The sequence below is a fragment of the Ovis canadensis genome, chromosome 9 (assembly GCF_042477335.2).
Source record: "Ovis canadensis isolate MfBH-ARS-UI-01 breed Bighorn chromosome 9, ARS-UI_OviCan_v2, whole genome shotgun sequence".
NCBI classification, from domain to species: Eukaryota; Metazoa; Chordata; class Mammalia; order Artiodactyla; family Bovidae; genus Ovis; species Ovis canadensis.
This window is the reverse complement of record NC_091253.1, coordinates 63163062-63176509: the sequence shown is the minus strand read 5'-3', so window position 1 is coordinate 63176509 and position 13448 is coordinate 63163062. Positions and strand designations below refer to the sequence as shown.

General features: G+C 39.5%; 1 pseudogene; it reads right to left on the bottom strand.

Moving 5' to 3' along the window:
* Positions 1-13045, bottom strand: part of LOC138445865 (putative MAGE domain-containing protein MAGEA13P) — a 75819-nt pseudogene extending 62774 nt beyond the window's left edge.
* Positions 13046-13448: the final 403 nt, after the last annotated feature.

The following is a 13448-nucleotide window of genomic DNA, read 5'->3' as shown; positions in this document are numbered from 1 at the left end:
TCATACTTCTGGAGGTCAGAAGCATGTCATAGGTTTCAAGAGGCTGAAATCAAGATCTGACAGGACTGCATTTCTTTCTGGAGTATCTAGAGAAGAATTATTTTCCTTTCCTTTCCCAGCTTCTAGAGGCCACTTGCATTTTTTTGGCTCACAGTCCCTTCAGCCCAGGTGGCACTAGTGGTAAAGAATCCATCTTCCAAAGTAGGAGACATAAAAGATGTGGGTAAGATCCCTGGTTCAGAAAGAACCCCTGGAGGAAGGTAAGGCAACCCCCTCCAGTATTCTTGCCTAGAGAATCTCATGGACCGAGGAGCCCGGAGGGCTGAGGAGTCGGGCCTGACTGAAGCGACTGAGGATGCGTGCACGAGCCCTTCCTCCTGCCTCCCCACCCTCTTGTTCATCACAGCCTCTGCCTCCAACTAATCCTCCTGACGTCCTCTCAGAAGGATCCTTGTGATGACATCGGACCTACTCAGATAATTGGGGTTAATCTCCCCATCTGAAAATCTTTAATTCAGTCACATTTGCAAAATCCCTTTTACCACATAAGGCAATATACTCACAGGTTTCAAGTATTAGAACCTGGACATCTGTACTGTACAATTTAACCCACCATGTTCATTAAATGTGTCGTATCTGATCATGTTAATTGTAAATGTAAAATGTAAAGGAGAGCAATTATTTGTTCACAGAAATATTAAGTGTAAAATTTTAAAATAAAATAGTGGAAGAAAACAGAAGAAACTACAGTTTTAGTTTAAGTAAATGGTTGCTTTAGATGGATTGGCCATAAAGTTCATTCAGGTTTTTCCATACGATCTTACAGAAAGACTTGAACAAACGTTTGGCCAACCCAATATATTTTAAATGGTTTCCAGAGGCCTTGATGAAGTTATCGTTTTAAACTGACTTAACCATATCTACGTGCATACAATACTGGAGCTTGCTTATTCACTTTCCTCATCCAAAAATAAGATTATACTTTGTTGATAATGGCATGTTCAGTTCCCCTCTTCTCCCCTAGACTACAGGTTCCATGAAAAGTGCCACTGTGACCTACTCCCTCTGTCTACCCTATACTCATCCAGTGTGGAGTTTCAATAAGTTGTCTTATGCTTGACACAAGACAGGCTTCCTCTCTCTAACAATTACCACATTCTTTATCACTAGCAGAATCCCAATTTTGTTCACTTTTTCTTTTGTCAGATATACAAGGAAAGAGTGCCTTTCTATGCCCAAGCGGTAAATTTTAACTAAGACAACCATGGTAATATTACCACCCATCCCACTGACAATTAATTTAGGAATGGGCATATGATACTTTGGCATGACTATGCCAAAGCCTTTGACTGTGTGGGTCACAACAAATTGTGAAAAATTCTGAAAGAGATGGGCATACCAGACCACCTGACCTGCCTCTTGAGAAACCTGTATGCAGGTCAGGAAGCAACAGTTAGAACTGGACATGGAACAGACTGGTTCCAAATAAGAAAAGGAGTACATCAAGGCTGTATATTGTCACCCTGCTTATTTAATTTATATGCAAAGTACATCATGAGAAACGCTGGACTGGAGGAAGCACAAGCTGGAATCAAGATTGCTGGGAGAAATCTCAATAACCTCAGGTATGCAGATGACACCACCTTTATGGCAGAAAGTGAAGAAGAACTAAAGAGCTTCTTGATGAAAGTAAAAGAGGAGAGTGAAAAAGTTGGCTTAAGGCTCAACATTCAGAAAATGAAGATTATGGCATCCGGTCCCATCACTTCATGCGAAATAGATGGGGAAACAGTGGAAACAGTGTCAGACTTTATTTTGGGGGGCTCCAAAATCGCCGCAGATGGTGACTGCAGCCATGAAATTAAAAGACGCTTACTCCTTGGAAGGAAAGTTATCACCAACCTAGACAGCATATTCAAAAGCAGAGACATTACTTTGCCAACAAAGTCCATCTAGTCAAGGCTATGGTTTTTCCAGTGGTCATATATGGATGTGAGAGTTGGACTATAAAGAAAGCTGAGCACCAAAGAATTAATGCTTTTGAACTGTGGTGTTGGAGAAGACTCTTGAGAGTCCCTTGGACTGCAAGGACATCCAACCAGTCCATCCTAAAGGAGATCAGTCCTGCGTGTTCATTGGAAGGACTGATGTTGAAGCTGAAACTCCAATACTTTGGCCACCTGATACAAAGAGCTGACTCACTGGAAAAGACCCTCATGCTTGGAAAGATTGAGGGCAGGAGGAGAAGGACGACAGAGGATGAGATGGTTGGATGGCATCACCAACTCGATGGACATGGGTTTGGGTGGACTCCGGGAGATGGTGATGGACAGGGAGGCCTGGAGTGCTGCGGTTCATGGGGTCACACAGAGTTGGACACAACTGAGCAACTGAACTGAACTGACATGATGTGATACTTACAAAGCATGGGAACTCTTCCAGATACCTTCTGGTAAAGATTTTTCCTTCCTGACAAAGAGATGTACAAGGAAAGGCTGCCATTTTTTTGAATATGTGATTGTGTGAGGTCATGGGCCCTAGCATGATGGCAGTTCCTTGTAACTATGCAGTCATGAGGCAAGGACTCACCCAGGAAGAAAGGTAACCTACTGAGGATGGTAGAGATGCTGCTGCTAAGTCGCTTCAGTCATGTCCGACTCGGTGCGACCCCGTAGACGGCAGCCCACCAGGCTCCCCCATCTCTGGGATTCTCCAGGCAAGAACACGGGAGTGGGTTCCATTTCCTTCTCCAATGCATGAAAGTGAGAAGTGAAAGTGAAGTCACTTAGTCATGTCCGACTCTTAGTGACCTCATGGACTGCAGCCTACCAGACTCCTCCGTCCATGAGATTTTCCAGGCAAGAGTACTGGAGTGGGGTGCCATTGCCTTCTCAAGAGGATGGTAGAGCAGGAAAACAGAAAGAAAAGAGGCTATCAATGTAATTGTATGTTTGACTCTTTTATAACCCCTTGGATGTAACCATCAGTCTCCTTTGTCCACGAATTTCCCAGACAAGAATACTGAAGTGGGTTGTCATTTCCTTCTCCAGAGGAGCTTCCCAACCCAGCGATCAAATTTGGGTCTCCTGCATTGCAGGCAGACTCTTTACCACTGAACCACCAGGGAAGCCGCCTCTCTTCTTTAAATAAAGGTAAGCTTTTGTTAAGTGCAATAGCAACTTACACGTTTATTGATACATTAAATTATACAGTGATTATTAAATCCAATGTTAGATTCCCCCCTGAGATACTTCTTTCATTATACAGTGATACAAAAAGTATGTTTCACCTAAGGACATGTTCTTTCTTATAAACAAAGAGAAGAAAACTTTAGAGACAAATTTGAGGCAGAAACACATCAATTATTTTGACTTTTATGGTTGGCAGACTTGTATTCTCTTTTTCAATTCTGTTTTAGTTTTTCTCTATTTCATTATTTTTTTATTGTAAAATATCTAAGTAAATAGTGGAAAAGGCAATGTGCAGTACATACTTAAGATTTTAATACATAAAGTAATACCTGTGTGTGTGCTTAGTAGCTCAGCTATGTCCAATTCTTTGTAAACCCATGAATTGTAGCCTACCATGCTCCTCTGTCTATGGGGATTCTCCACGCAAAAATGCTGAAGTGGGTTGCCATGCTCTCCCCTAGAGGATTTTCCCAACCCAGGGATCAGACTCAGGTCTCCTGCATCGTCAGTGAGTTCTTTACTGTCTGAGCCACCAGGGAAGCCTATGAACATTGGAGTGAGTACCCGCGTGTGTGTGTACAAGCTCTGTCGCTTCAGTCCTGTCCGACTCTGCGTTCCCACGGTCTGTAGCCCACCAGATTCCTCTGTTCATGGGGTTCTCCAGGTAAGAATACTGCAGTGGGTTGCCATTTCTTTCTCCAGTTGAAGTGAACAGCTTATCCCCTCTCCAAGGGATCTCCCAGACCCAGGAACTGAACCGGGATCTCCTGCATTGCAGGTGGATTCTTTACCAGCTGAGATATCAGTTCTATTAATGTTACTTTATGTGGCTTCATGGCTAAAGCAAACATGAGACAAAATGTATATAGTTTATAAGAGCTGGAACAGAAAGCTGCCTTTTTAATGCTCTCCAAAATCTTTCTTTATTTTGGACTTTTAAAAAGTGCCACTTTTTGATTGCAAAAGTAATATTTATTCAGCAAATCTCAAACAGCAAAAATACACCACCACCACGACACATAAAAGAATAATCACATGTACTTTACCAGGCAGTAATTTGTATCACTGTGTCTACCTTCCTAATTTATACATATATAACATATGTACACATATATATATGCTTTTTAATAAAGTGTGTGAAATTTTTTTATGTTCCACACCTAATTGTTTTTCATTTTAAGAGTACTTGGATAATGTGTTTTTAATGACTAAATACTTTTTTATTTTTGTAATAATTTTTAACCAGTTCCTTATATTATACTGAATTTTTGTTAATGTCTTTAGAAGATTAAATTTGTAAAAGATACCATGTATTGTCAACCCTTAAGAAGCAGAGAAAGTAATAATCTACAAAAGCGTGGAGACCTAACTCTTAACTGGGTCATCCAGAAATAAAACTGAAGGAATTAATACCTACTAAGGCAGTGACATTGCAACAACTAACTTCTTTGTGTGAACTGATTAAATCTTATTGTAAAATATTCGTTTCTCAAAGAGAAAGACGACAGAGATGTAAATAAAGACCTTTGCAACATCGTCAGACCACCATAGGCATTTTATCTCATTAAAATGAATGAAGGCTCTATTTAAAATACATCCTCATACTTTCTAACCAGACTTAAGTAAAGATGAGATGAGGATCAAATAAATCTTATTCAAAGTGCTCTTCAGTGTAAGGAATCTCCTACTGGGAACTAATCTTCAAACCAGGCATATTTGATAAATCTGGAAGGTACATTCACCGTTAGAGGCAGGTACAGAGGCAATCTTGCCTAAACTATAGTTATAGCTGGTGCTCAGTAGGAAGAATAAATATTTGGTTTTATGCCCCATTACTCCTACATAGTAATGTCCCTACATCCTTTACTGCCTCTGATAACCTTTCCAGAAGAATTTTTGAGTATGTGTTGTGGGTGAGACAGGAACTCTGAAAGTAATCTCCAGAAATCCTAGTTTTTGCTAAATGTGTGTGTTGCGGTGGCGGGGGTTGGGGAGAAGAAACCAGAAGTAACAACAAATGAAATACAGGAAGAATTTGTCTGACCATTTATTTCCCTTCGGGGGAAGAAAAAAGAAGGGAAGAAAGGATATTTGATCAGCAACATATCACAAATCATTGCCCTACACTGCCACATGTAAACTCCTGCTTTAATCATTCCTCACATTGCCAGATTAGAGAACAACAAAATCAGATGTAAAACTCTTTATTTTCAGAATTCAAGTGTAAGTAGACCAAATCTCATGTTCAGACCAAACAGTTTCTTACTTTGAGTCTGGAATACTAACAGTATGTCATTTAGAAGGTATTTATATTAACATCTAAAAATTCAGTGGCTCTCATACAATTGTTTGCCTTCATGTATTTTAGATAAAGTGGTGGCAGATATTCCAATACAAAGAATACAGATGGAGAAACAGAGAGTTTATGTATTTGAGAGCCTAATGTCATTGACTTTTTGGAACTAGATTTTAAAGTTACAACTATTCACATCTTTTTCTTTTCATTTATTTATTTATTTATTTAATGTCTCTGCTTTTTATTTATTTTTTTAATTTTTATTTTTACTATATTTTACTTTACAATACTGTATTGGTAGATGGATGAAACTGGAGCCGATTATACAGAGTGAAGTAAGCCAGAAAGAAAAACACCAATACAGTATACTAACACATATATATGGAATTTAGAAAGATGGTAAGGATAACCCTGTATATGAGACAACCATTCACATCTTATTCAGCACTCCTTCTTAGGCTAAATTTTAAGAAACTTCTGCTTCACAAAATATAACCTTTTAGTTTTTCCATACCAATGTTGGGGTTTGGATGGGTCCACAAAATGATACCCTTCTGTTTGTCCAGTTCCTGAATCCAGAGTCACTGTGTCTGGTTGGGCATACTGGGAACTTCAGATTCCGTGAGAAGTTAATCAGGCTCATGCAGACCACGCACACTCTGCAGATGACAACTCTTGTTATCTTCAGACAGACACACCCGGAAGAGAGAGGAAGAAGGAAGGACAAAGATAGGCATGCCTAACTATTCCAGGTCCACCACCCAGAGCACTTCCTTTCTCCTTCAGAAGAAATGAATGAGTCATGGAGAGAAGTGCAGAATACTCCGTTACGGAGAAACACAAAAGTGAAGTGTAAGTTTTAGCCACTCAGTTGTATCTGACTCTTTGAGACCCCATGGACTATAGCCCACCAAGGTCCTCTGTCCATGGGATTCTCCAGGCAAGAATACTGGAGTGGGTTACCATTTCCTTCTCCAGGGGATCTTCCCGGCCCAGGGTTCAAACCCAAATCTCTTGCATCTCCTGCCCTACAGGCAGATTCTTTACCGTTTTAGCCACCAGGGAAGCCGCAGTCAAGGGTAAAAGAAAATACTCCCAGCCTCATGTGAAAATTATTTTTCGTAAAACATTTTGAAGACTACAATATTCAATAAATCATGTAAGGGGATTCTAGGCAAGAGTGAGGGACTTCCCTGGCAGTCCAGTGGCTAAGACTCCATGCTTCCAATGCAGGGGGTCTGGGTTCAATTCCTGGTCAGGGAACTAGATCCCACATGCCTCACCTAAGACCTGGTGTACCAAACAAAGAAATAAAATATTAAATAAAATATTTTATCTTATTAAATACTTTTAAAACATTTTTTTTAAAGCAAAAGTGAAAATATCAACTGACTCAGATGAATTCAATATTCTATCAACAGTCAATGAACTGAGTCAAAGTAGTGACCGGAACATTTCCTGTGGCCATTTTTGAAAGCAAAATGGGGAAAGTTTTTTATATTATTGTTAGTAGTTATGTCTAACAAAAGTAGTGACTACAAGAGAAATGATATATAGTAAAAAACAACGAACAAACAAACAAAACAATCTTTCTTTTTATGTTGAAAATTGCAAAACTTTACCAGGAAACACTGGCTCGACTTTGATGCTCAGACATAACAACCTATTAGCCTAGAAGCTTCGTGTGCCTCTTCTTCATTACTATTTACATTTACAAATATTATCTATATAAATAAACAGTTTCTCCATGTCTGTAATCACATTAAAGGGGAAGGGCTAAAAAGATTTGTACCAACTTTAGAGAGTGTATTAGTTATGATTGGATGTGAAAACTGTATAAGGAGGAAACTGCCTCGGGGCGGGGGGTTAAGGGGGGTATGGGCTCCTGACAGGAACTACAAAGGCCCAGACAGTCCCTCTCAGAATACCATGAGGCTGCCTCCCAGGAAGACCTAAGGATGGTTTCAGTGTGAATCCTCAAAGACCAAAAGGACAGATGTGGTGAATTGCAACCACTAATAAGAAATGGAGCAGCTTCTCTCATGGGCCGTTTTAGAAAAAACATTCCAGGGTCAGAAGAACTGGGACTTATTTATTTATTTTGGTTAGATTTGTTTCCTTTATTTAAGCAGTCTGAAATAATTTCTATAAAGAGTATACAAAAATAAGTGAATTGATTAACCAATCACTTTAGGCTGGTCCAAAGGGATTCAGGTTTAGTGATGAAATAGAGCACAGAGACAATTTTAACAGAAGCTTCAAATTCTTCAAGCAGATGAAGCCAGTGCTCCCTCCTCTACTCTAGGCACAGAAACTCACTCCTTGTATTGTTGGTCCTCAGGCCAATGACCGCCTCTCCACTTTCCCTGAAGCACCAAAGAACTGACCTTTTCTTGGAATATTGCTTTCATTCTTCTTTCATTCACTTTACTCTGGGAGTCAAACATACATGAGTTCCGTTTATGACTTTACTACTTAATAACTGTGGGACCAAGAAACTGTGTCTCTTGAATTCTCTGAGTTAAACGAGTGTCCAAAGCATAGCACTATTGTGAAGATTCCAGGAGAATTTCTGTAAAGCATGAAAGCTTTACTTAGAAAATAGTGAGTAACAGTTTAAAAATATTGTTAAAGCATCTGCCTGCAATGCGGGAGACCTGGGTTTGATCCCTGGGTTGGGAAGATCCCCTGGAGAAGGAAATAGCAACCCACTCCAGTACTCTTGCCTGGAAAATCCCATGGACGGAGGAGCCTGGTAAGTTATGGTCCATGGGGTTGCAAAGAGTCAGACACAACTGAGTGACTTCACTTTCACTTCAAATATGAACCACAGTACTAAGCCTTGTGGATCCACACTAAAGATTACTAAGAAGTTGTCCATCTTTGAAGAAGAGCAGATAAGCAAAGTGGCTAATCATAACATTATAGAAGAAATTTAAACTTGATAGCTAGATCTTTAACCCTGAGACCGTCAGTCTGATCTGTTTTACTGCTTAGTTCCTATAATTCCTATAATTTCGAGTAGTGACTAACCATCTTTATACAGATAATACTTTTTTTAAAAATAAATGCATGAATGAACTTATGCCTGAGTTATTGGACAAATGGATTATAGAGAAATGTACATAGTACCATGGACACACCAATAAAGGATCAATTCATTCTTCAGGATAAGTAAGGTTAAAATATTGAGTTTTATTTGGGGAAAAGGAGATGAAAAGGAAAAGCCTCTTGTTCATTGGTTAAAAATATGGGTTGAAATAGTGCCATTTGCAACAACAGGGTTGGATCTAGAGCTTGTCATACTGAGTGAAGTAAGTCAGACAGAGAAGGAGAAATATCATATGACATCCCTTAAAATGCAGAATCTAAAAAGAAATGATAAAAATAAACTTATTTACAAAACAGAAACAGACTCACAGACTTAGAGAATGAACTTATGGGTACCAAGGGGGAAAAATAGGGGTAAAGTATAGTTAGGGAGTTTTGGATGAACATGTACACACTGTCATATTTAAAATGGATAACTAACAAGGACCTAAGGTACAGCACAGGGAACTCTGTTCAATGTACTGGGGCAACCTGGATGGGAGGGGTGTTCAGGGAAGAACGGATACATGCATATGTATGGCTCAGACTCTTTGCTGTCCACCTGAAATTATTATAACAACTCAAATACAAAATAAAAAGTTAAAAATATATATTGGTTGGGGAGGAAAATATTTCTCAGGTAGGCCTTTAAGCTTGAGTAGAAAATGTCCAGGTTGTTCAATGAAGGTAGGATGTTTGAATGTGAAGATATTACGGATCACAAGTTTAAAGATAAGAAAATGAAATGGCATTTTAGAGGACTCAATGAAACAGGCATATGGGGCAAAGATGGGAAAAGAGAAGAGGAAGCAGAGGCAGATTTTAAACATACTGTGAGGTGCAGCTGTGGATTCTAAGGCATTTGGACTTCATCCTATAAGCAATGGGGAACTATCATCAATAGTTCATAAGAAAGGGAGATGTATTTTAGGTGCTTTTGTGTCTAAAAGTTTCTGACTTCCACCGTGGAGGTTTGCCTCTGCCAATTCCATATCCTAAATGAAAAGGCTGTCATTTACCCTGTCTGTATGAGTCCTGCTGCAGGCATCTGTACATGAGGCAATTTTCCATTTTATCTCATACCATCTAATGCCATCAGCTTTGAAGTAAGCATGCTTTCTTTCAAGTTGCTCAGTATGCTTAATTCCATGGTTACCTGATAAAGTACTCACTGTTATAAAGTTTAGAGCTTATGTCTTAACATTATAGATAAATCAAAAGAAGAAAGATCACAGTTTCGGATTGGAGTTCATCAAGAAAAGGTTTCTCCAAGAGTCAAGGTTTAGGTACTGAATATAATGCAGTGGATCCATTTTATACACATTATTAAATAGAAAAAAATATGTATCTGAGAAGAAAATCCAATTTAGAGACTTCAGAGATCTGATATCTCCTTAAAACAGTGCTGGCTACAATACGTTCTTTCACTGAAGAAATATTTATTTGCCTCATGAATCTTGGCCCTGTGAGGGAAAATGGCAGTTGCTGAAATATAATTTAGGGCTGCGGAAAAAAGTAAGTTGACGAAAAAATTTGAGATCTTAGGGAAAAGAATGTAGAGATCTTAGGGAAAATAATACAAAGAACAAAGTCAGATGTCCAGGATTTTAGACTAATTGCCCATGTTGGAAAACAGGAGTACAAAATTATCCTTCAGAATTTTCGAAGTAAAACTTGATCTTGTGTTTAATACACAAAGCCCCCTTGGCCCTAACACATCTTTCCTATATCCGCATTTACAGGACAAGAGAGTTCAAGCTGTTTATGACAGGAATGTCTACCTTTGGGCTTTTTAAACCAGGTTCAAACCAATCCCAATCTCTTTCTTAGGTCTTAAAATAAGATCAAACAGTGCAAAATTCCCTGACTAGTATTTAAGCCCAGTTGCCTCTGTCCAGATGCCTCTTATAATCCAGTCAGGCAGAACACCTCACCCTGCTGTTCCTGCTGCTTTTCTGTGTGTCCTTTGATTGTAAGTAATTATCTCCAGCTGTCCCTGCACCCAGGCCTCCTTTAACTCCTCAATGTCTGGCCTTAGAGAGAGTCATGCTGTAGGAAACTTAGGCTCTGGAGTATCTTAGGCTCTTGGCATGAACTGCTCAAGCACCGGGTGTGAAAATAAAGAGATGTTGGCATCTAGATCATTCTGTGTCTTGAGAATCTTCCCCAGGGTCCTGAAGTCCTTTGCATGGACCAAGTCAGGAGTAAGAAGGGACATTCCTCAGAAAGTCTTCCCAAATTCAAGTCCAATATTCCTTCCCAGATTATGTGCCTAAGTCCATCTACCTTTAGTGGGGGGAAAAAAAACCCTCAAGGAATCTCTTCTTTTTCCTTGATAATCTCCCCTTAATTATTTTGAAAAATGATTATCTATAGTTTGTGAACCACTACTTGAGGCTGAAGTACTTCTATCTTTTATTGAGACGCAAAAAGGTACAACATGTCCATAGGAACAAATGGGTAGATTTGTTTGCATGTATACTTACGGCTTCTCTGGTGGCTCAGTAGGTAAAGAATCTGCCTGCAATGCAGAAACTGGGGTTTGATCCCTTAGTAGGAAGATCCCCTGGAGAAGGAAATGGCTACCCATTCCAGTATTCTTGTCTTGGAAATCCCATGGACAGAGGAGCCTAGAGGGGCATCAGTCCATGTGGCTGCAAGAGTTGGATGCAATTTAGTGACTAAACCACTAACCATACTTAGGAGAAAGATGAAAATCTCATGTTTCCAAATTGTTGCATTTGAAATTATCTGTCCAAGTCAACAGATGCCTGATTTTTCAACTTTTTATTTAATTTTTAGTTTTTATTTTATGACTCCTGGGTCTTCATTGCCATGCGGCTTTCTCTAGTTGCAATGAGCAAGGGCTATTCTTCATTATGGTGCATGGGCTTCTTATCGAGGCAGTTTGTCTTGTTGTGAAGCACAGGTTCTAGGCACACAGGCTTCAGTAGTTACGACGCATGGGCTTAATTGCTTTACAGCATGGGGAATCTTCCTGGCCCAGAGATCATATCACGTTCCCTGCACTGGCAGGTGGATTCTTATCCATGGTACCACCAGGGATGTCCTGATTTTTCAACTTTAAATTAAAGAAATTTGAAAGAATTTGATGACAATTCTTGGCTATAAATATTTAACACTTTATGGGCAGAGTGCTTTGGGAGAAAACCCTTGAACCCTGAGGGACTTGATGGGTGTCCCGAGAAATTTCCTGTGCCTTTGGCTCCTTCAGGATAGAGACTTATGGCAGGAGGAGAAAAAAATACATTTTTACCAAATCTAGATTACTTAATATGTACTAGAGTTATCTACTATAATTGAGTATTCACAAGTTTGCATTCTACTCAATTCAAACACATGATTAGGAAATTCGGTTTAAGAATAAAAGTTCCTTTTTGGCATCAGGTGCTACAAGATTTCCCAACTGAATCTCACAGTAGATGTCAAATTTCATCCCTCTAGATTTACCCAAGTAAGTACACAGTTGTGCTTCATATGGGGAATAACTCTTGAATAAGAAAGGCATCATACAGAGGAAGGTTCTTGGCAAGTTGGATTCAGATGTATTCTTTGACACCAAGTGGCAGGATTAAATAGGAATTATCGCAGAGTTGATAATTTAGAGTTGATAAAGTCACAGTAAGGGTTCCCCAGTGGCTCAGTGGTAAAGAATCTGTTGGCAATGCAAAAGTTTCAGGAGATGCAGGTTCAATACTTGGGTGGGGAAGATTCCCTGGAGGAGGATCTTCCAGTGGAAGATTGTCCAGTTATTCCACTCATGGCAACCCACTCCAGTATTCTCGCCTGGAGAATCCTATGGACTTAGGAGCCTAGCAGGCTGCAGTCTATAGGGTTGCAAAGGGTTGGACACAACTGAAGCAACTTAGCATGTATGCAGACAAGCAAGGATCAGAAGGCCTGAATTCAGAGGACTCTCCATCACTGCCTGTGAGAGATGGTTGGTACCATGTTTTTTTAATGCAGGCTGGAAATGTGTAACAAAAATCCTTAAAAATTATCCAGCTATTCCATTCTAGGATTTTGACCCATGGAAATATTTAATCACATCTGCAACAAAGCATATACAAAGTATATACAAAAGTATTCTTTGAGTGTTACAATGCTCAGTGTTACAACACTGTAAGCATTCAGCAATGTAGAGGGGATCAAATAAATAGTGGTGCATGTTTGAAGTTGTAATACTGAGTTGCCAATAAACATCATCATGGAGAAGTATATTTATAACATGAAGAAATATTAACATTCTATTTTAATGGAAGGTCAAATCATGAAGAAGTGTGCAGTATGATTCCAATGTAAGAAATCTTGTCCGTACTTAGGTTACCAGCCTAATGACTAAAGGTGCTGGCTCTAATTTCAGTCGGCCCTGGTGTTGCTTACCTCCACCGCTGAGGTTGATGACCTTGGGAGAGCTGGTTCGGCCCTTCAGGTTCAGGTTTCTCATTGGTAGATGGAGATAAGAATAGCACGTACCCTCCCCAGTATTTATCAAGGCCAAGTGGACCTGGACTTCCTAGGTGGCACAGATGGTAAAGAATCTGCCTGCAGTGTTGGAGACCCGGGTTCTGTCTCTGGGTCAGGAAGATCTCCTGGAGTAGGAAATGGTAACTCATTCCAGTATTCTTGCCTGAAGAAGTACATAGAGGAGCCTGGCGAGCTATAGTCCATGGGGTCACAAAGAGTCGGACCCAACAAGTGACTAACACACAAATGGACTTAATCCAAGTGAAATACTTAGGAAAGCTCTGGCTCATAAAAGGATTCAATAAAGTTAAGTTATTATTATAATTATTATTAATAGTATTATCTATATTTTTACATAATTTATATATGAGAAACATTAGGGA